Source organism: Bufo gargarizans, chromosome 5 (genome assembly GCF_014858855.1).
Source record: "Bufo gargarizans isolate SCDJY-AF-19 chromosome 5, ASM1485885v1, whole genome shotgun sequence".
Taxonomy (NCBI): domain Eukaryota; kingdom Metazoa; phylum Chordata; class Amphibia; order Anura; family Bufonidae; genus Bufo; species Bufo gargarizans.
In genome coordinates, this window is record NC_058084.1 from 394,116,472 (window position 1) to 394,140,591 (window position 24,120).

The 24,120-nt window shown below is 39.4% G+C and overlaps 1 protein-coding gene across 4 annotated transcripts in view; it reads left to right on the forward strand.

Moving 5' to 3' along the window:
- The first annotated feature begins 1,401 nt into the window (after positions 1–1,401).
- Positions 1,402–24,120, forward strand: part of LOC122939628 (ATP-dependent translocase ABCB1-like) — a 902,460-nt gene continuing 879,741 nt past the window's right edge. For all 4 annotated transcript variants that reach the window (XM_044295741.1, XM_044295743.1, XM_044295745.1 and 1 more), the window contains exon 1: positions 1,402–1,506. The gene's annotated coding sequence lies outside the window, so the exon portion shown is untranslated. The remainder of the gene's footprint in view (positions 1,507–24,120) is intronic.

A 24,120-nucleotide genomic window follows, 5' to 3' on the forward strand; every position in this document is an offset into this window, starting at 1 on the left:
TAATAACTAAGTATGAAAGCAGCATATAACCCTGGAATTTCAAACGTCTTTATAATGCAAGGGCACATCAATTGTGTATTTTGACCAAAAAAGGGTGTTTTATTAATAGAAGAATATAACCCCTGTATATAAAGGGTGTATCTCACAATGACCCACACTAGGCCGCAATTAAAGATTTGTTACCAAAATTGCTGTATTTCAAATAACTGAATATACCCCTGTATTTAAAGGGTGTATCTCACACGTCCTGACCCACACTAGGCCGCAATTAAAGATTTGTGCACAAAATGGCTGTATTTTTTATAACTGAATATGACAGCAGTATATAACCCTGGAATTTCAAAAATCTTGATGCTGAAAGCGCAGAAAAATTGTGTATTTTGGCAAAAAAGTGTGTTTTTCTAAAAACTGAGAAAATTATGGCTGTATTTCTAGCTTAAATTGCACACTAAGGCCTCATATACATCAGTATATTGCCCAAAAAGTGTTTTTTTTTACTAACAGAATATGAAAGCTGTATATAACGTCTGAATTTCACACGTCCAGATGCAGCTAGGGATGTAAAATAGTGTATTTTGCACAAAAAAGGGTGTTTTAAAAAAACCAGAAAATTATGGCTGTATTTCTAGCTTAAATTGCACACTAAGGTCTCATGCACACGGCCGTGTTCCGCGGGCGAGAGCGGACCGTGTAAACCCGGCCGGGATTTCTCCCGACAGCATGAGCACACGGCGTCATTTGTTGCTATGACGCTGTGTGCTTCATGCAGCCGCTCCTGTACAGTAATACACTATACTAGTGAGGTCTAATCCTGCAAATGCACCAGAAGTCTTATATTGCCAAAAAAGGGTGATTTTTTACAACCAGATTATTAGTGCAGTTTTCCAAGATTGGATTTCAATGTCACAAAAGCTCAGACGCAGTGCTGGTGCACTGAGCTTGCATAAAATGGCCGCCGCCGCTGCCCACCTAACTAACAGACATTTAAAAGTTTGATGTTACATTGTGTTCTTACCTGCTGTGCAGTTGCTGCTTTGTATTTCTCCCTGTCTGCTACTGGGCTGCTGGAGGCGCCTTTCACCGATGCTGGTTCATACAGCAGGGGTCCGGCTATCAGTGACTGCTGGACCCCTGCCGCTAATCGGGCCGGCGCAGCTCCTGCACCCGCTCGATCAGCCCGCTGTACATGTACAGCGCTGGTCCTTAAGTCATGTCCTTATGGGGTTAAGAATAAAATAGCAATAGTTTAATATATGCAGAGCTTCTTCATGTAGTGTGGGAAGATAGTCATTACCCCGAGGTATTACTCAGGAACAAATACAAATCAGAAATTTAAATCCTGCACAAACAAGGGTTTAAACTGTTCCAATAGTTACAAACATTACATTTTCAGCAGAAGTGCAGAGAGGGATTGAAGGTTTCATTGGAATTACAATCTATATATTTTTTTTGCATCTGTTTGTTTGGAGAGGAGAAAAATTACACTTGGAATGAAACGTTAACAAGGTCGGTAAATTTTCTACACATCTATATAGTATAGTATAATAGATTCTATTGTTGAGAAGACTTCATTTCAGGTAGTCTAGGCTAGTGGCAAGATCAAAGTCAGCATTCCTGATTATCTAAGGGCTGTATTACATTAATCGATTTTGTAGGCAATTGTTGGGAAGGAAACTTTCCTTCCTGTCAATCACCTACTCATTACTGGAAGAGAGCACTGCTATCACCTGCAGTGATCATCTCCACAGTAGGGGGAGAAGAAAACATTAATGCAATCGCTCGTCCCTATACTGAATCATTGTTTGCCAGCAGCAGATCGTGATTAGACATCTCAATCTGCCGCTGCCAAACAATGATTTTTAAGCATGCTTAAACATCTTGATTGCCAGATGCTCATTCATCAGGTAATTGGCAGCACTTTTAGGGCTGTATTACAGAGCCAGATCATCGCTAATGAGAGTAGCTATGAGCTCTCGTTATCCATGATCTGGCCAACCATCGGGCCAGTGTAATATAGCCTTAGGGTGCTACACAGGGCAGTTCTGACACGCAGTTGGGATGCAGTTTTCTAGTATAGCTGGCTGAAATTAATTTAATCACTCCCACTATGCAGAATACCAGGGTTTAATGAGGCTTCTAAACTGACTGAGGCCTCCTGCACACAAACGTATTCTTTCTGTTCCAAGCATTGGGGACCGCAATTTGCGGCCACCGGGACGGATCCAGACCCATTCAAATTGAATGGGTCTGTATCCATTCGTTCCGCAAAAAGATAGAGCAAGTTTTATCTTTTTGCAGAACGAAAGTATGGAACAAAACCCCACGGAAGAACTCAATGGGAAGCACGCAAGTCAATGGGTCCGCATTCGTGATGTGGAATGCACACGAAACGGTGCCCGTGTATGGCGGATCTGCAATACGCCAACGGGACACCTACAGTTGTGCGCAGGAGGCCTAAATTAAAAACTGCATCCTGAATGCATGTCAGAACTGCACTGTGTGCCAGCACCCTCAAGATATTGGAGGGCGTGAACTTGAGCTTCTCTAGTGGTCTAATGTAGTGGAGGGGTTAATGCCTTCCACGGTGGCCTAGAATTCTGTAGACATACATATCTTCTCCCCAAATTTAACAATGTGCAATGTTTGATAAATAAAGTGACAAAGTCTCTTAATAGAAGATTATTAGTGGCTAGTCTTTATTGGGATTATTCGTACTTCAACTGTCCATGTAATCCATATATATATTATATATTACCAGAAATATATTAAAAGACTGTTCTTTACGTGATAAAAAAAAATTTTGCTTGCGGGTTCGTTTCAGTGTGCCGGCTTCTTCATGCATTCACCCTTGCACTCAGTCGGCATCTCCTTCTGCGGACAAGTTCATTTAACCCCTTAGTGACCACCCATACGTGTTTTTACGGCGGTCACTAAGGGGCCTTAGGCTGTGCCGCCGCGTTTTTATGGCGGCCCGGTCTAAGCGCTGCACGGCTCCCCCGTGCAGTGGGGAGCGCGGACCCGGCTCTCACATGAGAGCCGGGACCCTGCTCTAACAGCCCGGACCGGCAGGAGTGCCGATCCGGGCTGTTTAACCCTTTACATGCCGGGCGCAATGGCGCCCGCTGCATGTAAAGTGGTGACAGAGGGAGCGGACTCCCTCTGTCTCCCATCAGCACCCCGAAAATAAGATCGCGGGGTGCTGATGTGTTGGGAAGCTTACCTTGCTTCCGATCAGGGCCCCGAGTCTGTCTGTAGTTATCTCCAGCAGGCTGTGCCTCTCTGGCGCAGCCTGCTGGTCAAGGTTTGAATAGCATTGCTATTGAAATGTAATGCCTTATAGAGATAATGCATTACATTTTAAAAGCAATCAAAATACTGTATATTATAGTCCCCTTGTGGGACTTTTAAGTAGTAACATTTTTTTTACAAAAATAAACATTTATTAAATAAAAAAATTCCATAAAATAAAAAATATGCTTTTTTTTTCATTGAAAATACACTTTTCAATGAAAAAAATTGCAAAAAGAAAATATCCCCCATATGTTTGGTATTGCCGCGTCCGTAACGACCCAGACTACATAAATATTACATAAATTATCCCCTATGGTGAACGCCGTAAAAAAATAAAATAAAAAAAAGACAGAATTTCTAATTTATTCTTAGTTTCCACCGAAAAAAATGTAATAACAAGCGATCAAAAAGCGCTATTTACTCCAAAATGATACCAATGAAAAATACAAGTTGTCCCTCAAAAATAAAGCCCTCACACAACTCCATAGAAAAAGAAAAAAAAAGTTATGGGTCTTGTGAAGTGGCAATGCAAAATCATTTTTTTGCTTAATAAAAGGGGTTTTATTGGAAAAAAATTTTGTAAAACGTTAAAAAAATTATAAGTATTTAGTATCACTGTAATCGTACTGACCCAGAGAATAAAGATATTATGTTATTTGTACCGAAAAAAGAACGCCGTAAAATTTATAATGTAAAAACGCAGTGGCAGTATTGCTATTTTCTCCCATCTTCCTCCCAGAAAGAGTTAATAAAAGTTAATCAGAAAGTTATGTGTACTCCAAAATGGTGCCATTAAAAACTACAACTTGTCCCGTAAAAAACAAGCCCTCGTAAAGCTATATAGACGAAAAAATAAAAAAGTTATAGCTCTTGGAACGAGACCATGAAAAAAGGAAGAAAAACGCTTGGTCATAAAGGCCCAAACAGGCTTGGTCACTAAGGGGTTAAGACACACTGAAAAGGGGGGAACTAACTCTCCTTAGGGAGAGAGCACCTTAATCAGTGTGAGGAGACTTATAGGCCAGACAAACTGAAACATTTTTCTAATCCTTTTTGTTGATATGTGTTTTACCTTTTTTTTCATCAATTAAAGGACACTAATTTATTATATTCCTGGTTATTTATAAGATATACAAAGTACTTAACTTCATAATAACTTCACACCATAGTTTTGATATTGACCTTTACATACTGGACCCAAGCTTTGGTTTTCTGCTTTCTAATAGACCAAGTGTGTATATATGAGTAGTCTAGAATGTGAAAATAAGAAGCACCGATGTATTAGGATCCCGCGCTATGTCCCAGACATATGCCTGAAATGTATGTGCTGATAAGACTAATTGATCAAGGTGTAACACTAACTGTGCAGCAATCTCACCTGAAGTGTGGTGCTGCAACAATGTTTCCAATGTCTGTGTCTTCTCCGGCAATGTTCTTTCCTTGAGTTCTGTGCCTCTGTCCTTTGTTGTTAAAAGTCCTCTTTTTTTCGCTTACTCCCCTCTCAACACCCTCACTATAATTATTCGGGAAATCGCACAACTTTTTGAACCATTAAAACCATTCAGAGATCACCCTGAACTGACTAAACTTTCTAAATCTATAAAAACACGCATTAGAATAAAAGAAGAGTAAATTATAATGAAAAAGCAACACAAATTTGAAAGAGATGCGGTACCAGCAATAAATATGAGAGATAAAACAAATAGTGAGGGTGAACCAAACTACTTCTGCCTTAATACAATAGATGAGACTGATTGTGAGGAAGACAATTTTCCTGATTGTGAGGAAGATTACAATATTCATAATACCACCATAGAGGAGGAAATTGAAGCAGCGGGGCAATTAAGCGGGATTGTACCAATACTGCTAACACCAGAAATTACTATATGTAGAAGGGACATCAATGATCCCACACAGATGTTCAACAGATATGAAATATTACATTCACTTACTGAGGAAGGAGATAAGAACAGAAACTAGAACAGATACCATGATCGAACAGGTGAACATAAATGATAACAAAAATAATAATTCCGATAAACTCAGAACGGAAAATATGACTGATAAGAAAAGAGACAGTTATAGCACCATTGTTCAAAGGGATAATAATAGAAAAGAAATTAGCCCAAAATATACAACAACCAATCAATCTAGACTAGATAATAAAAATAACAAAAAAAAACTAAGGAAGGGTTTTTCAGGCAAAATCGTCAAGAAAGCAACAAAGAGAGGAAAGAGGGGGAGAGGATTAATAAAGAAAAAGGAAAAAGAAAAACAAAATGCTATTATTAAGGGACATATAATCTAAGTACATACACTGTAAAAAAAAAAAAAAGGAACTAGATTTGTTACATAAAGGCTTAAAATTCGCCCCCTCAGCAAAATTTTGCCCATTTAATGCATTTATTGCCAATAAAAAATGATTGCAAAACTTAGCCTTAAAAAAACATTTTATAAAACAAGGAGATAGTTCCAGTGCAACATACATACATAAAAACAAACATTATAATAACACCATGAAATATAAAAATGATGAGATGCAGACAGTACAAAAGGTCACTGATAAATTATGTCAGTATAAACAGACAAATCTTAAACCCCGATCCAACTTCAATCCGCAGAGCGAATACCCAGAGTCATTTCATACCTTTCAAACCTTGGTATTTAGAGACCTGAGGAAAATTAACCCAAACAGGGGAAGACGCAAACAAAACTTAACATAGGAAGAAAAGAGGGCCATTAAAACCCTACAAATAAATAATAGCATAATTATCAGACCAGCGGACAAAGGGGGGGGGGGGGGGGATCTGTTATCTTGGCTCAAGAATCTTATCATAAAGAGTCCTTACGTTTATTAACAGATGAGAAAACATACAAACTATTTTATGACCCCACGGAGCAATACACAAAAGCAATGAATAAATTAATTAAAAAGGGGAAAGAAAAGGGTATATTTTCAAAGAAGCTGTTTTTATTAATAACATTAATCCTAGGATGCCAATATTTTACTATCTCCCTAAAGTACACAAATGTAAGATCAATCCCCCGGACAGACCGATTATATCAGGAATTGATAGCTTAACCGTAAATTTATCAAAATATGTTGACGTCCTATTACAGGATTGCGTCCAGCAGACCCCGGCGTATCTTAAAGATACTAGACATATTTTATAACTATTAAATGGAATAAAATGGGAGGATAACTGCTTTTTAGGCACTATGGAGGTCACGTCTCTATATACAATAATAGAGAATAAGGGAAGAGAAGCCGCTACACACTTCTTAAATAAAGACGAGAAGATACCTATAGATCAAGTAGATTTTATCGGGGATTGTATTATGTTTATTTTAACTCACAATTTTTTAAAAATATGACAGTGATGTTTACTTACAGACGTGGGGGACCGCGATGGGGACTCAGTTCGCACCAGGTTTCGCTAATCTATATATGAGTAGGTGGGAAGAGACCGCCATCTACCCCCAAGGCATCCTCGGTGCGAACCTTGTCCTCTGGAAGAGAGTTATCAGAGTCATTTTTATCTGGAAGGGAAATGAGGCAAGCTTGAAGATTTTTTTTTTTTTTATGGATATTAATAAAAATGATTTTTATTTACAATTTACCCCAAACTACAGTAAGCAGCAAATACATTTTTTAGATCTGATCATCTTTATTCAGGATGGCCAGATCTGTACTGTCATACCAGAAACCCACGAACACTAATAGTTTTATTCCACTAGATAGCTGCCATTTGGTTATCTAACATTCCTCGCAGTCAGTACATCAGATTGCGGCGTAACTGCAGCACTTTATTGAAGAGTCAACATTAATGCACACAAATTTTAAGAAAAAGGATATGCAATAAATAATTTAGAGCAAATTAAGGAAAACGTAAAGAAAATGGATCGTAATCTCTTAATACAGACCAAACAAGAGGAAATAGAGGTGGTGGATAACAATAATAAAAAAGATAAAGGACCCTTAAAACATTAAAAATTCCCATAATTACTCAATACAGTGAGAAAGAGGGAGTTTTTAAACGTATTGTCAAAAAACATTGGGACATACTGAAACAAGATAAGGCAATAGGAGAGTATAGAGGAAAAGAGATTTTGTCCAGCTTGTACTTGTGGTAATCCAAGGCTTCTTTATTGAAAATTCAGTATAAAATCCAGGTACAGAAAGCAGAGTCAATAGGAGAGAATTTTTCTGTGTCCAACCCTTGTTTTCAAAAGCACGCAATTTAGCCAATATAGTAGCACCTTCCATTGGCAGCAGTCAAAATCAAAATAATAAGGAGAAAGAAAAGGGCATGGAGACAGTAGGTTTTTTTCCCCCTGCAAAATGTGCAACAATTGTTGGAAAGTAAAAAATACCAAAAGGATAGGAGAAATAGGGGATGGACAGGAATCCTATACTATTTAGGATAAAATTACATGTAGCGTACTACAAAAGGAGTAATTTATTTCATAAAATGTCCATGTTATAAAATATATATAGGCTGTACCAAAAGGGCACTAAAAATCAGGATAGGAGAACATATTAAAAATATACAGAAAAAATATGATGGCCACCCCTTATCCCGTCACTACTACACAAAAAATCATAAGGGACATTTTGAGGGTTCAGTATTTGGGGGCATCAACTTAAAGATATGAGAGGCGGGGATTTTATAAAAAAATGTCCCGGTGTGAAAACAAATGGATATATAGACTTAATTGCCTATCACCAAGGGGTTTAAACAAAGAGATTGAACTATTTGCCTTTTATGATTAAAGGATCTTGGTAAAAATTACTACCCACATCATTTTACTAATAAAACAACAATTATTATACAAACATCTTTAATGAAACCAACTTAGTATGTAGGGCTATTGAAGTGCAACATATTAGACAGGACGGCAATCTAAGAGTTAATAGTGAGCCTCTAATCTGAGCAATAGAAACTATGAGAACAGAACATTGATATATGGAGGAGAATTGACATGCGTACCTATCCCTGACGAACAAACACGAGTGTTTTGAAACGCGGACAAGAATAGAACATGTCCTATGCTATTAGTGCCGGCAATGTGCGGTCCACAAAATGCGGAACGCACATTGCCGCTTTCCGTGTTTTGCGGATCAGTGGCTCTGTGTATCCGCAAAACACATTGCGGACGTGTGAATGGAGCCTTACACATTGATCAACTAGTCTTATCAGCACATACATTTCAGGCATATGTCTGGGACATAGGGCGGGATCCTAATACATCGGTGCTTCCTATCTTATTAATATTGTGTAGTCTAGGCAGGACTCACGTTCAGAACCCAGCAGCGGCCCGTGGGATCACTCCGAGGGCAACTCCAGACATAGTGATTGTAGAAGATTGGCAGCGCAATAGTACCTTTTTCTATATGATATTATAGAATGTGAACATGCAAAGTAGGGAACATCAGTCCAGTACTCTAGGTTGCTTTTTATAATGGCTCAGGAATCTTGAATATTGCATCAGACTGTTTTTATGCAGATGTAGCTGAGCTAAAATTGACTTTGATAATACACGTCACCATGTTATCTCAGTTAGGGCTCATGCACACGAACGTATTTTCTTTCCGTGTCCGTTCCTTTATTTTTATTCTTTTGCGGACCATATACAGAACCATTCATTTCAATGGGTCCGCAAAATAAACGGAAGGTACTCCGTGTGCATTCCATTTCCGTCCTGCAAGAAAATAGAACATCTCCTATTATTGTCCGCATTACAGACAAGCATAGCACTGTTCTATGAAGAGCCAGCTGTTCTGTTCCACAAAATACGGAATGCAGACAGATGTCATCCGTATTTTTGGTGGATCCATTTTTTTGCAGATCGTGTGCATGAGGCCTTATCCTGTGGCAAAAGCCAGTTAACATTTTCTTGCCATTCTTTGCTTAATGCGTTAACCATCAAATTTAGGTCAGCTGCATCTGTACTATTTTTCTTACAGTTACTGCTTTCCAAGGTAGTTTTGTTTTTACCTTTCAATCAATGTTAGTTTATTAAACTATAATTAAACCTCTATGATATGGTTTCTTTGGCTGTGTGATTTAGCATTTACAAATAAAGTCCATAACTACCTATAGCTCTATATGTGCAGTTGTAATAATAGGCAATTTACTTCTCTGAAATGCTGATGAAAACATGGTCATTTTATTTATTTGCCAGACCTAATAAAAATATTAATTACAAAAATGTATTTTTAAACCCTAGCTAGGATACAAATTGAATGATGTTTGACTTTGATGTCTGTCTCACTGGTCAGCATCAGAGTCAAAATGATTTTTAGAATTACTGTGTATTTGTCTGCCGTATCACGTAGTGAAAGAAAATCCTGCTTAGAGCTGAGCCTATCACTTAAAGGGGTTCTCCGGGCTCTCCTATGTTGATGACCTATCCTCAGGATAGGTCATCAATATCAGATCGGTGGGAATACGACACCCGGCTTCCCTGACGACCAACAGTATGAGGAGACGGTGCGTGCAGTGTGCAAATGCTGTCTGCTGTCTCTCCTCCTGTGATTTAGCATACATATACACAGTAATTAAAAAAACTCATTTTGACTCTGATGCTGAGCAGTGAGGAAAGTCAGACATCAAGGTCTTGAACCTAAAAGCTACTGGTTTGTAAACTAAATCCTTACCATCAAGCTATAGGCTCAGCTCTAAGAAGTTGGGGATTTTCTTTGGCTATGGGATTTAGCAGACAAATACACAGTAACTCTACAGCTCATGTTGATGCTGACCAGTGAGGAAAGTCAGACATCAAAGTCAAACATCATTTCAATTTGTCTCCAAGCTAGGGTTAATACATTTTTGTTATTAAAGTTTCTATTGGGTCTTGAATCCAAAAACCTTCTATTTGCAAGGCAGCAATCTTACCATTGAGCTAGAGGCTCTTCTACAGCTTTATCAGCTCTGGCAAATAAGTGAAATGACCATGATTTCATCAGCATTTCGGAGAAGTAAAATGCCTATTTTTACAACTGCACATATCATAATGCTATAGTCAGCTATGGATGTCTTTGGCCGTGTGATTTAGCATACAAATAAATAGTGAATCTATAACTTATTCTGACTTTGACCCTGACCTGTGAAGAAAGTCAGACATGAAAGTCAAACTCAGATGTCAGAATGAGATATCAAAGTCAGGTGTCTGATAGTATTTTTATTTTTCTCACACTGACCTTATTCTGATACTTGACTATGATATTTGACCATGTCCTAAAATGAACATTGTACTGCAGCTCCCGACTCTGCTGCTTCCAGTTCTCGATGGAACGAATGATGACGTGCCATCTACTAGTACATTGTCACCACTGCCAGTCAATGACCTCAGCCATGATGTGTTCATGACAAACTTGTGACCACTGAACCTATTTTTGGGCGTGTTTGGTGTGCAAAATGAGCCACAGTAGTAAATGTCTTCGCTGCTTTTTCATTGACCCACAGTCGGTAGAAAAACAAGTTTGTTAATAAAACCACTAAAAAATCTATGGATATGTTTGCTGTTAATGAAGAATACAAACAGTACACTTCCATGTTTCAATGACTTATAAATAAGCTTGTATCAGTATTACATTGAAAGCTAGCCTATTAGACTCTGCCTCTGGGTTGGCTTCTGCAGATGGCAGATCTTGAATTAGGCCTCTGGCTGTCATGACCTAATTATGAGTTGCTGGATGTTGTGGTTGCTATTGATCGTGGCATCTAAGCAGTTAAAATGCTCCGCAGTTAAAATCTCATATAATCTCCTATAACTATCATAGCAGTCTCCCACTGCAGATTGCAATAGCTCCACTCCTGATCTCATTCCAAGCCAATGCCTTACATGTACCACACGGTGCACAAAGAGGTTAAATGGTCACTCGGGAGTGGAGCCACTCCTCAGGATGGTGATACAATAGAATACTGTGGCAGGCACAGGAGCTAATGTCTCCCTGGCCTGCCATTCACTCTTATAGGCCACTGAGATTAAAGCCTATGAAAGAACTGCACATGCGGCATGATGACATCATCATTGACTGCCTTATTTTGGGCACAGGCAGGAAAAAGGCTGGTAGAGTCCTGTGTCCTGCACCGCATCACAGACAGCGGCATAGAATGGGAGTGAAGTGAGTATTTGATTTTTATTATTTTACTTTGCCACTTTGGGGGAGCACATTATTGGGCCTCTATAGGAGGGCATTATTACTACTGGGTCACTATGATGGGTGTTATAAATCATCCTATGAGTATGTTGTATGTGTATAAACAGTTATGAATCAAAGTGTATCATGCATGAGCCACATTTCAATTGTAGAATTCCTTTACAAAGGATTTGAATCAAATTTCCAGCAAGGCCCTCCTGTAATGAAATCGGTAATTGTCATCTGGCTGCGATTGGAGAGTCACCTGGAAATTCCGGCTTTACTGTCCACAAGGCGTGGATACAGTCTAAAATCTCTGCACAGGACAAAAAAAGTTATCAATATTTAAAACTAAAGAATCCTTGTCATCAGTTCATGTTCTATAATACATAACTTATGGTATTATGATCAGGGAATGTAGGCACATCTTTTGTTTACAAACAGTAAGATTTTCAGCCTCTGCAAACCAAATTACATATCGGTGTAAAGAATGAATGCGTCATATTTATGTTTGGTATGTCTGAATTGGCAGTAATATCCTGAAAACTTTGTTGGCCACACGTATTATCCACTTTTTACATCAAAGTTATGACTCTAAAATAAAACAAAAATCTTTATTGATAATTCTTTTTTTTTTTATGTGAAAGAGAGTATACCAAACATTTCATCTAATACTAGTTAATAGTGCAGTACTGAAATCAAGTTATGGAGCCCAAAAAAAATCACTTCATTAGTCTGATTCAATATCCCCACAACCTAGGGTTATTATGGTCTGCACCACTTTTCATGTGTCACAGCATTGACTTTATTTGATAGAGAATACAAAGACAAATGTTGTGAACTGATTACAAATAACCTGACTGAATACAATGTTGCCAAGAGATACAAAACTAAATGTTTTCTGTATCAAATTCAACAGCTACAGATGCCACTCTTGCTGCATGTAGACGCAGCTGCCGTCAGCCAAGTATCATTTGTGCTCAGTCAGGATTTATGAGGTTTGATGCCGCTAACTGCTCATCTAAAGACAAAAGGACTGTGCTAACAGCTTAAGTGAAGAGTGTGTGTGTGTGTGTGTGTGTGGGGGGGGGGGGGGGGTTAGTCAATATATTTAATAAACCCAACTTTCATGAAGGACCCCCTAGATGTAAATACCTTGATGGCAATCCATATTTACAAAAAACATGCAAATTATATGCTCATTTAAACCAATTGGAAGCACTGTTTTTTGTTAAATGAAATATCCATTTCGCTTCCTTTCTAAGGAGATGTTGATCAAAATTATCTCTCTTGGGGATGGTCTTACTACCTCAATGCCCTGAAACCTAATCGCTCCCAGGTCCCCTTGATGGCTTTCTACCACATGATAGGCTAGAGGCATGTCTGCTTCATTCCGGACATCTTTGAGCTGCTCCCCAATTCTTCTCCTGAATTCCCTTCGAGTCTTTCCCACGTACTGTATGCCACAAATACACGTGGCCAAATACACCAATTCTGTAGTCCTACAGTTGATGAAAGTCCTGATGTCATAAATTAGGCTAGTATGTGTACATTGAAAGGTACTACTTTTTTTGATTGCTTCACATGCGATGCACCCTCTACAACAATGGGTACCTCACATCGAAATTCTCAACAAATTGGACTTTTGCGAGGGAGATTCATAGAAGCTGTGGACCAATCGATCCTTGATATTCCTACCGCGTCGATATGTGATAGATGGTGTATTCCCCACTAAGTGCCCAACATCCGGGTCAGCTTAAAGGATTCCCCAACAGCGAGATATGATCTCATTCACTTGATTGTGAGCATCATCAAATTCTCCAATGATCCAAATATGTTCTGATTCTGAGGACCTATTGCGGGGGATCAAAAGGGATTCCCTGTCACACCCTAGGGCATGTTGATATGCTTGACTTAATACTGAGGAGGGATACCCACGGTGCAAAAATTGCTGTCTAAGCTCATTTGCACCAGCATGAAAACCATGCATACTGGTGCAATTACAGCAAAGACGCAAGTATTGCCCTTTAAGAATACCACGTTTGAGGGCCAGTGTGTTACAACTGTGCCAATCAAGCAAACTGTTAGTTGCTATCTTTTCACAAAAAAGCCTAGTGCCAATGTGCCCACTATAGTCTTTGTACACAGTAAGGTTCAGAAACGTGATGGTGTAATTGTGGATCTCAGATGTAAAGTAGAGACCCCAATCATTATTATTGAGGTGTTGGACAAATCGATCAAACATATTTTTGTCCCCTTTCCACAGAATCAGTACATCATTAATGTACCTCAACCATAATATAATTGATGACGCAAATTCAGTCATGTCCTCCCTGAACACCACATCACGTTCCCAACCACCCAAGTAAAGCTTTGCGTATGTGGAGGCACATGGGCTCCCCATCACCACGCCCTTCACTTGGTGGTACATTTTCTTATTAAATATGAAGTTATTGTGATTCAAAATAAAATTTATCAACTTCATTACAAATTTATTTTGGGGCCACAGATGAATGCCCCTTTGTTGTAAAAAGGAGGCGACAATCATGCACCCTTTATCATGTGGAATCGTACAGTGCCTCCACAACCAAACTTGCCAACCATACATTCGTATCAACCTGAAGTCCATCAACTCTTTTGATGACCTCCATGGAATCACGGACGTAAGATGGTCAAGTCACGAAGGGCTGCAAAATTTGGTCTACATAGGTACTGATCGAATTTGTCAAACTGTTAGTACCCAAGACTATCGGCCTCCCCTTTAGAGGCTTCGGGCCTTTATGGATCTTTGGTAGGCCATAAAAGCATGCCATTGTTGATTGTGGAGGTAGCAAAAATGTCATCTCCGTTTTACTGATAAGTCTAGATGGCAGGGCTTGTAGAAGTATTTCATTCAACCCTTTCTTGTCTAACATCAGAGGATTGGTGGGTAAGATGGAGTAACATTTGCGATCATTAATAATACTGAGACACATACTTGTTTATTGATCACAGTCCATTATGACGATATTGCCACCTTTTGTCTGAAGGTTTGATCACAATAGACGGATAGAATTCGTTTGTTATGCTCAAATTTTCCCTTACGCCCATGATGGCACCCTTGAGAGACCGCCTCCATCCAGGACAGGAAACAGGAACTTTCGTGGAGAGCTCTTAAGGAGGAGCATGGCCCCAAGGCCACCATGGCCCAAGTTCCTGTTTCCTGTCCTAGACATAGGACGGTCCCGTGGAGAGCAGAATTTTTTAGACTGTAGGGCCCCTGGGTTTGTTCTGTGGAGGGGCTACCTGATTCGGCGTAAGTCTCCTCTAGGAGCCGCTGAAGAAAGTCTGGTGCTCGCTTCTGGGGTCCTGGTTCATTCCACGCTGCTGCTAGGCTGCAGTCTTGGCCACACTGGGAGGTGCGACAGACACGCCGGTGCTTCCTGGCAGTGTTCAGGCAGTCCGGGGCCTCCCTCTTCCATCTAGGCATCTGAGAGGGCTGAAGTCTCGCGGGACAGGTGAGAACCGGAGGTACGCTCTGTGACTTCCGGTGTTTGGAACGCACGCAATGTGCGTTCCGGAAGTAGGAAGTAAAATCCCTACTAAAGGTCGCAGCTAGCTCCAGCAAGGACCCGACCGAGGGATGTCTTTCCCACAGGAGGTCAGAAGCAGTCCAGCCAGCCTACTGAGAATCTGGATTTCCTTCTGGACAACACTCTATCCTACAGTGCCATGGAGGATGAAAGTGCCCAGCGTGCTGAACCGCAGGAGGGTCATGAGATCAGACCTGTACTCCTGGTGGGGTAAGGGGGATCATTCCCCATCCTTTTTTATTGGTCATGCTAAGCGTTCTATCTCTTTGTCTTAATTTTTAGACAAAAGAGGGGCCTAGAAAGGCGGTCTCAAAGACCAGAGGGAAAGAATGTGCTGTGTGTAAAAAGAAGCTTGCGCCCTCTTGGCCAAAATTATGTCAACATTGTGTTGAAAAAGTAGTGGAAAAAGAGTCCCCATCCCTACTTCAGAATATTAAAGATATGGTGAAGTCGGAAGTTTCTGATTCCTTGAAAATTTTCAAAAAGAGCCTCCCTACCGTAATCTCGGGCTAATTAATGTCAGATTCAGATTCCTAGGAAGAATGTGAGTTAGGGGAGATCCTAGATGGTTCAGACTCATCGCAGGACGAAGAATCCCCCGGCAGGCCACTTTTTTCCCCGGATGATACGGAAGCTTTATTAAAAGCAATCCGTGCTACGATGAAGGTTGATGAATCCAGAGATCCGAAATCCATTCAGGATATTATGTTTGGCGACCTATATCAGAGAAAATCCAGAGTTTTTCCCGTGAATGAAAACATAAAATTCTTGATACAAAAAGAATGGAAAAAAAACTGATAAAAAATTAGTTGTCCCTAAAAATGTAAAGGAAGTATCCTTTTGAGGCAGACTCTGTTAATTGGGACAGGCCTCCTAAGTTGGATGCACCTGTTGCTAAAATTTCAAAGAAGTCGGCCTTACTGTTGAGGACCTTGTCACTCTTAAGGACCCTATGGATAGGCGAGCGAATGTTTACCTAAAAAAAGTCTGGGAGACCTCAGCTCAAGCCTTTATGGCTACAGGAATTAGAATCTCACATTCAAAATAAAACTCTGCGAGATCATTTACTAACCGTTTTTCCCACAATCCTTAAAGCGGTGGATTTCATTTCTGACGCCTCAGCTGACGCGTTGAAATTGAATGCTAGGTCAGCCGCACTCTCTAATTCAGCTGGGAGAGCTATTTGGCTCAAAGGGTGGTCTGGAGACACTGGATCAAAAAATAAACTTTGCGCCATTCCTTGTCAGGGCGATTATCTTTTTGGTTCTGTTTTAGATTACCTTTTAGATAAGGCTTCAGACAATAAAAAAGGTTTCCCTGTCTCCAGACCCCCCAAAAAACAGCGTTTTTTTTCGAAGGAACAAAAAGGATTTTTATAAAGGACAAAAAAGATTTCAGAGCAGACAATAAAAATAGGAAAGGCAAGGGTTTCTTGTTCGGTTCCCAATCCTCCTCAGGTTCTAAACCCACTCAGCAATGACTGTTTCTCTCCTGTGGGCGGCAGACTTACTCATTTCCTTCACGCTTGGGAGAAAATCTCCTCAAGCCTCTGGATTTTGAGCATCATAAAGGAAGGTTTTTGCCTGGAGTTTGTCTCTCGCCCACCAGACAAATTCAAAATCACAAATATCCTAAGATATATATGTTATGAAAAAATGTTCTGGTTCCAGTGCCAGAGTCAGAGAAAGGGTTTCTACTCTTCCCTTTTTCTGGTTCCCAAACCAGGTGGCACCTTCAGAACCATTATAAACTTAAAAGATCTAAATCAATTTCTCTCTTACAAAAAGTTCAGAATGGAGTCAATCCAGTCAGTTTTAAAACATCTTTTTGGGGGGTGTTTCATGGCTACAATAGACATGAGATGCAGACTGTCAAAAAGTACGAGTACTTGTCCTAGAACACACTCTTACAGAAAAGATATCTTCTCCTCCTTTTTTTTTTTTTTTTAAAGAGAGGAGAAGATATCTTTTCTGTAAGAGTGTGTTCTAGGACAAGTTCTCGCGATTAACTGGTGGTCTTGGGGCCATGCTCCTCCTTAAGAGCTCTCCACAAAAGTTCCTGTTTCCTGTCCTGGATGGAGGCGGTCTATCAAGGGTGCTGGAAAAGTGATTACCGTTGAGTGTAATCTTAAATTTTCCCCATCCAAGGTACCAAGTTGCTGTACAACCATCTTAAGAAACATGTCCATAGGAGTGTTATCTCCCACTGGTGGATTTTTCAGGGATCTAGGTCTCAGATTGGTAACGGGGCCTTTACCTAGCCCTCTATTGCCTTCTTCCCACAATTCTGCCAGAATATGGACATCTGCCAAATCGTCACTCTCAATACCTAGATTTTCGCATTCCAATCTGTCATGTGTGGCAAATAATTGTTTCCATTTCAGTTTGCGCACAAATAAATTCAAGTCCTTGACCAATTCAAACAGTCTAAAGGTGTTGGTTGGAACAAAGAACAATCCTTTACTCAATTCATCGGAAGTTAATATTCTACTTGAAAGATTATTATCCATCTCAAGGATATCCACAAGAAGCTTGCCTCAAATTATAATCATGAATTAGCCAGCCACTGTCACATGACTAGAAGGAGGAAGCAGGGGGCTGGCTAAGGCACCTGATCACCTGGCCAGATCATATTTCAGCTGTGCTCCCAGTGTAAAACTTTTTCTTAACATTGTACTTTTTTTATAATTTTTTTTTTTTTCCTTTACACCTTAACCACTTCACGGCCTCCCATTGACTATTGACTAGCAGCTGCACGATTAGCTGCTAATTGTGCAGCTGCCGAGCAGGGGGCCCACTATCAGTGACAGCAGGGCAACCCAGAGAGTAAGCAGGGACCATTCCTCGGTGTCCCTGCCTTCTAGATCGCTGTATACACAGTGCTCAACGAGCGCTGTGTATACAGATCAGGAAGCGCATAGCGTCATGTGACCGCCGGGGCTGGGGGAATGCAGGAGTTGTCGGGTCTTCCACAGACCTCGATCAGCCCTGCACTGAGACTGTACAGCACTGTATACTGCTGTACAGCCTCTCTGGGGAGTGTATTTCACCTGTAACTGGGGCTACTATGTGAGCCCCAGTTACAGGAGAAATCAATAGTGAAAAACAAATAAAAGTAAGTTAAATGTCCCCCAGAGGTCTTGTAAGTGTTTTCATAAAAAAAATTCACATGTAAAAAATAAAAATATAAAAATTCCCCAATTAAGTAATAAAAAAAATTAAAAATAGAAAAAAATAAAATAGACATATTTGGTATTGCCGCGTCCGTGAAGGCCAGCTCTATAAATATATCACATGAACCACCCCGTCCGATAAATACCATAAATAAGGACTGTGTAAAAAAAAAAAAAAAATTCAATTTTTGTCACCTTACATCACAAAAAGTGCAACACCAAGTGATCAAAAAGGAGTATGTCCCACAAAATTATACCAATAAAATCATCACCTCATCCCGCAAAAAATCAGAACATGGAGACATTAAAACATAATTTTTGTTTCAAAAATGCTATTGTGTTAAAGTGAAATAAATAAATAAAAAGTATACATATTAGGTATCATCGCATCCGTAACAACCTGCTCTATAAAAATTTCACCCTTAAATGAACACCGTAAAAAAATAAAAATTTAAACAGTGCCAAAAAAAGCTATTTTTTTGTCACCTTACATCATAAAAATTGCAACACCAAGCGATCAAAAAGGCGTATGCCCCCTAAAATAGTACCAATAAACCGTAACCTCATCCTGCAAAAATTGAGACCCTACTTAAAACAATCGGTCAAAAAATAAAATAAAAACTATGACTCTCAGACAATGGAGATACTAAAATAGTATTTATTTATTTTTTGCTTCAAAACTGCTATTATTGTGTAAAACTTAAATAAATAGTTAATTCCGCATCCGTAACAACATGCTCTATAAAAATATCATATGACCTAACCCCCCAGGTCAACCCCGTCAAAAAAATAAAATAAAAACAGTGCCAAAAAAGATTTTTTTTTTGTAATCTAACATCACATAGTGCATCACCAAGCGATCAAAAAGGCGTATGACCACCAAAATAGTATTAATAAACCTTTACCTCATCCCACAAAAAATGAGATTCTAGCTAAAATAATTAGTCAAAGAATAAAAAAGCTATGGCTCTCAGACTATGGAGACACTAAAACATCATTTTTTGGGGTTTAAAAAATTGTATTATGTAAAACTTCAATAAATAAGAAAAAGTATACACATTATGTATTGCCACACCTGTAACAATCTGCTCTATAAAAATGTCACATGACCTAACCCTTCAGGTGAATGCTGTAAAAATAAATAATAAATAAATAAATAAAAACTGTGTTAAAACAACCAATTTTTTGGACACCTTGCCATATAAGTATAATAATTAATGATCAGAAAAAATCATATGTACCCAAATATGGTACCAATAAATGTCAACTCTTCCTGCAAAAATGAGTCCCTGTACAAGACAATCAGCAGAAAAATTTAAAAAATGTGGCGTTCAGAAAAGGGAGACACAAACATAATTTTGTTTCAAAAATGCTTTATTATGTAAAACTGAAACAAACAAAGAAAGTAGACATATTTGCTATAACTGCGTCCGTAACAACCTGCTCTATAAAAATAGCACTTGATGTAACCTGTCAGATGAATGTTATAAAAAATAATAACAATGCCAAAACAGAAATTTTTTGGTTACCTTGCCATACAAAAATATAAAGCAATAAAAAATCATATGTACCCCAAAATAGTACCAGTAAAAGTGGCACCTTATCCCCTAGTTTACAAAATGGGGTCACTTTTTGGGAGTTTCTACTGTAAGGGTGCATCAGGGGGGTTTCAAATGAGACATGTTGTCTAAAAACTAGTTCAGCAAAATCTTCCTTCCAAAAACCATATGGCACTCCTTTTCTTCTTCGCCCTGCCATGTCCCCTTACATCAATTTACGACCACAAGTGGGGTGTTTGTGTAAACCGCAGAATCAGGTTAATAAATATTACGTTTTTGTTAACCCTCGATGTGTTAAAGGAAAAAAATTATTAAAATGGAAAAGCTGCCAAAATTCTTGCGAAACCCCTAAAGGGTTAATTAAGTTTGTAAAATCAGTTTTGAGTCACTTGAGGGGTGTAGTTTCTACAATGGGGTCATTTATGGGGGGTTTGAAAGTGACTTCAGAATTGAACTGGTCCTTAAAAAAGTTGACTTTGGATATTTTTTTTAAAAATTGAAAAAATTGCTTCAAAAATTCTAAACTTTGAAACGTCCTAAAAAATGTAAATTACATTACTGAAATGATGCCCACATAAAGTAGATATATGGGGAATGTTAATTAATGAATATTTTATGAAGCATCACTATCTGTCTAAGGCCTCATGCACACGACCGTTGTGTGCATCCGTGGCCGTTGTGCCGATGTCCTTTTTTGTTCGCGGACCCATCGACTTTCAATGGGTCCGTGGAAAAATCGGAAAATGCACCGTTTGGCAGCTGCATCCGTGATCCGTTTTTCCTGGCCGTGAAAAAAATAGGACCTGTCCTATTTTTTTCACAGCCAACGGTTCACGGACCCATTCAAGTCAATGGGTCCGTGAAAAAACACGGATGCACACAAGATATTCATCCGCATCTGTGATCCGTGTCCGTTTTTTCCTATCATTTCAATGGCAAACTTGACTTAGATTTTTTTTTTCCTTTTTCATGTCCGTGGATCCTCCAAAAATCAAGGAAGACCCACGGACGAAAAAACGGTCACGGACCTATGGACCACGTTTTTGCGGACCTTAACAAAAAAACGGTCGTGTGCATGAGGCCTTAAAAGCAGAGAGATTCAAATTCAGAAAACAGTGATTTTTTTTTCCAAATTTCGCTAATGTTTTTATTTATTTTTTATTTTTTTACAAATAAAGGTTAAACATATTGACTTAAATTTGCCATTAACATGAAGTACAATCTCTGAATGTCTTGGATAAGTAAAAGCGATACAAAGTTATTACCACATACGTAAAGTGACACATGTCAGATTTACAAAATTAGGCCTGGTCAGGAAGGGGGTAAATGGCCGTGTCTGGAAGTGGCTAAATCTTAAAATGTAATATAAATAGTTTCTTGTTGTTCTAGCCATACCCACACCCTCTAAGTGCTGCTTTGTTCGTTACCATTAATGCCAATGTGCTAGTGGTTTTTAGCTGTTGGCTGGCTGCGCAGAATCTAAGTTTTCCTGAAATTCTGATTGAATTCAATTTGTTTCACTTGAATTCACACATCACTACAGCCCACAAAAACCAATACAAACATAAAGTACAATATGATGGGGAAACTGGCTTAGTTGCCCATAGCAACCAGTCAGATCCACCTTTTATTCTTCAGAGCACCTTTAGAAAAGGATCAATCTTATTGGTTGCTATGGGCAACTAAGTCATTTTTCCTTTTGAACAGTTTTGATTAATCTGCCTGAAAGTGTAAAAAAAAAAAAAAATCTCTAAATTATTTGAAATTGCAAAAGCATTCTAAAGTTAATACCATATAAAGTGACATTTTCTGTTTTTGGTGGCAACCAACATCTGACCCTTTCCCTACAAAATATACTCTTCTTCAAACCTTATGGTGACTGGAAAATTACCAGCCCCAAAAGTCTGTGTCCATTAACCCTTTTTCCACAGTTCTGTGCAAATGAACAGGGCATATATCACACCAAACATACGAAATGCAGTTACATAGTATTAAACAATATAAATAATCGCAAATTAACCCTTAGGCCTCTTTCAGACGGGAGAGATTTCGGCGCGGGTGCAATGCGTTCACCTCACTGAATCCGGACCCATTCATTTCTATGGGGCTGTGCACACGAGCGTTGATTTTCAGGCATCACTTGTGCGTTGTGTGAAAATTGCAGCAAACTACTCTTTGTGCGTTTTTCACGCAATGCAGGCCCCATAGAAGTAAATGTGGCTGCGTGAAAATCGCAAGCAAGTGCAGATGTGGTGCGATTTTTCACGCATGGTTGCTAGGAGACTATTGGGATGGGTACCTGATAATTATTATTTTCCCTTATAACATGGTTATAAGGGAAAATAATAGCATTCTTAATACAGAATGCATAGTACACTAGGGTTGAAGGGGTTAAAAAAATAAAACTAATAATTTAACTCCCCTTAATCCACTTGTTCGCACAGCTTGGCTTCTCTTCTGTCTTCATCTTTGCTGTGAACACGGGCGTCATGTTTTTGGCCCGGATAAGATGCGGGTGCGTAGCCGGGAAAATGCACGATTTTTTTTCCATGCGAATGCAAAACATTGTAATGCATTTTGCACGCGTGTGAGAAAAATCCATGGTGATGGATCATGTGACAGACCATGTGACGAGCGCAGTGACGCCACCACAGGTCCTTTTTCCTGTGCACAGCAAAGAAGACAGAAGAGAAGCCAGGCTGTGCAAACAAGTGGATTAAGGGGAGTAAAATTATTTTTTTTAACCCCTCCAGCCCTATTGTACTATGCATTCTGTATTAAGAATGCTATTTTCCCTTATAACCATGTTATGAGGGAAAATAATTTCAATCTACACAACACCTAACCCAAACCTGAACTTCAGTAAAGAAGTTCGGGTTTTGGTACCAAACATGCCAATTTTTCTCACGCGCTTGCAAAAAGCATTACAATGTTTTGCACTCGCGCGGAAAAATCATGCATTTTCCCGCGACGCACCCACATCTTATCCGGGCCAAAAACATGACGCCCGTGTGAAAGAGGCCTTAAGGGTACTTTCACACTTGCGGTTTTTTTTTCCGGCATAGAATTCCGTCCTAGGGGCTCAAATCCAGAAAATAACTGATCAGCTTTATCCCCATGCATTCTGAATGGAGAGCTATCCATTTAGAATGTCTTCAGTTCAGTCTTTTTGACTGATCAGGCAAAAGATAAAACCGCAGAATGCTACAGTTTTATCTCCTGCCCCCAAAAAAGAAAAACTTGCCTAAATGTCGGATTCGACATTTTTTTCCCCATAGGAATGTATTTGTGCTGGCATTCAAAATACGAGAACACTGGATTCATCCATGCACAGACCGGTAAAAATGTGGAAAAAAAATATCAAAACGGATACGTTTGTCCTTATGACAAACGGACAGACGGATCTGTTCTTGCAATGCATTTGGAAGACGGATCAGGATCCTGATCAGTCTTAAAATGCAATCAGTTGGCATATGTTTTGCCGGATCCGGCAGGCAGTTCCTGCGAAGGAACTGCCTGCCGGATTCCTCTGCCACAAGTGTAAAAGTAGCCTAAAAATGAAATAAAGTAAGAGATTTATAACTTTGCATATGGGAAAGAGGCAAATGTCCAGACTTCATAGTACCCCTGCTCAAGGGCACTACACATGCAGCGAGCCCCTGTGGGAGCTGGTGTAGAAGATAGGCCTGGTAGTGGCCCTGATGTAGTTGTATCACAGTTTCCTACCTCAGGCCATCACTCCCTGCGGTCCATGGCAGTAAATGTTGTAGCACTGAAGAATGAGGCCAGAGTTGAACGTAACAAAGTCATTTTGAGTACAATGTAGAACTTAAAAATACATATGTACAGTCGTGGCCAAAAGTTTTGAGAATGACACAAATATTAGTTTTCTCAAAGTTTGCTGCTAAACTGCTTTTAGATCTTTGTTTCAGTTGTTTCTGCGATGTAGTGAAACATAATTACACGCACTTCATACGTTTCAAAGGCTTTTATCGACAATTACATGACATTTATGCAAAGAGTCAGTATTTGCAGTGTTGGCCCTTCTTTTTCAGGACCTCTGCAATTCGACTAGGCATGCTCTCAATCAACTTCTGGGCCAATTCCTGACTGATAGCAACCCATTCTTTCATAATCACTTCTTGGAGTTTGTCAGAATTAGTGGGTTTTTGTTTGTCCACCCGCCTCTTGAGGATTGACCACAAGTTCTCAATGGGATTAAGATCTGGGGAGTTTCCAGGCCATGGACCCAAAATATCAAAGTTTTGGTCCCCGAGCCACTTAGCTATCACTTTTGCCTTATGGCCCGGTGCTCCATCGTGCTGGAAAATGCATTGTTCTTCACTAAACTGTTGTTGGAAGAAGTTGCTGTTGGAGGGT